The sequence below is a fragment of the Salvelinus namaycush genome, unplaced genomic scaffold (genome assembly GCF_016432855.1).
Source record: "Salvelinus namaycush isolate Seneca unplaced genomic scaffold, SaNama_1.0 Scaffold3917, whole genome shotgun sequence".
NCBI classification, from domain to species: Eukaryota; Metazoa; Chordata; class Actinopteri; order Salmoniformes; family Salmonidae; genus Salvelinus; species Salvelinus namaycush.
This window is the reverse complement of record NW_024060916.1, coordinates 17501-19226: the sequence shown is the minus strand read 5'-3', so window position 1 is coordinate 19226 and position 1726 is coordinate 17501. Positions and strand designations below refer to the sequence as shown.

General features: G+C 44.1%; 1 pseudogene; it reads left to right on the top strand.

Moving 5' to 3' along the window:
• The first annotated feature begins 6 nt into the window (after window positions 1–6).
• On the top strand, window positions 7–1657 carry LOC120040920 (annotated as a pseudogene).
• The last annotated feature ends 69 nt before the right edge of the window (window positions 1658–1726 follow it).

Sequence of the window (1726 nt, the reverse complement as noted above, 5' to 3'; positions counted from 1 at the left end):
TCTGTCTCTCTCCATGTTGTTGAGCAGGTGCTACAGTACCTGAAGGAGGTGAGGTTTAGAGTAAAGACAGGAGAGGAGATCTGGTTTGATGCTAATGGAGATGTGGTGGCGTGCTACGACCTAGTGAACTGGCAGCAGGAGGAGAATGGGACCCTGCAGTTCCATGCTGTGGGGCTGTATGATTCTTCGATGCCCCCTGAACAGCGCATTACCTTCAACAAGAGAAAACTGGTCTGGGCAGGGGGCCAGGCAGAGGTAGGACTAAATACATGTTGACTATGTTGCAAAAGCATAACACATGCAAACCGCAAACCACTGCAAATATAAAACATTCTATAATGTTTACATAATCCACATAGTCTATCTCAATTGTCTTGTTTTGTATTGGTAATATAACTTCCAGAAGTAGTGACATTAAAACATTTCTGCACGTTTATTCATATAAAATGCACCAATATTCAGACGTGTTGTATTTCTCTACAGGCACCTGCAGCAGTGTGCAGTGAGAGCTGTCCCACAGGCACTCGTAAGGCTGTACAGAAAGGAAAGCCTGTATGCTGTTATGACTGTGTACCATGTGCGGAGGGAGAGATCAGTAATATCACAGGTAATATATAATGCATTTAGGGCTACCTGCAATACTTTCAAGCTCTGTCACTGCCCAACAAGACTAATAGATGTGGAAAAACACATGACACCAGTGATTCATGGAATGAATGACGTTCTAATCTCCTTACAGATTCTAACGGCTGCTATCGATGTGACTTGGATTATTGGTCAAATGAAAAAAAGGGACCGCTGTGTGTTGAAACCAGTTGAATTCCTCTCCTATGAAGAAATGATGGGCATAGTTCTGGTGTTTTTCTCCTTACTGGGGTCTGGTGTTACTACTCTGGTAGCTGTTGTGTTTTCAGTTCATAAGGACACCCCCATCGTCAGGGCCAACAACTCTGAGCTGAGCTTCCTGCTGCTCTTCTCCTTGACTCTGTGTTTTCTGTGTTCTCTTACTTTCATTGGCCGGCCCTCTGAGTGGTCCTGTATGCTGCGTCACACAGCGTTTGGCATCACCTTCGTCCTCTGCATCTCTTGTGTTCTGGGGAAAACAATAGTGGTGTTGATGGCCTTCAGGGCTACACTTCCAGCCAGTAATGTCATGAAATGGTTTGGTCCCCCACAGCAGAGACTCAGTGTTCTGGCTTTCACTCTCATACAGGTCCTGATCTGTGTTCTTTGGTTAACAGTCTCCCCTCCTTTCCCCTACAAGAACATGAAGACCTATAAGGAAAAGATCATTCTAGAGTGTGATGTGGGTTCAGCTATTGGTTTCTGGGCTGTGTTGGGGTATATAGGACTCCTGGCTCTCTTGTGCTTTGTGCTGGCTTTTCTGGCTCGAAAGCTGCCTGATAACTTCAATGAGGCCAAATTCATCACCTTCAGCATGCTCATATTCTGTGCAGTCTGGATCACCTTTATCCCAGCTTATGTCAGCTCTCCTGGGAAGTTCACTGTAGCTGTGGAGATCTTTGCTATTCTGGCCTCCAGTTTTGGTTTACTTTTCTGCATATTTTCTCCTAAATGTTTCATTATATTGCTGAGGCCAGAGCAAAACACCAAGAAACATATGATAGGGAAGACATCCAATGACATACGATATTAAAGAAACGATGAATACTGACCATTGACCTATTCAAAGTCTATCTATAATAAACACAGACACATCATTTCA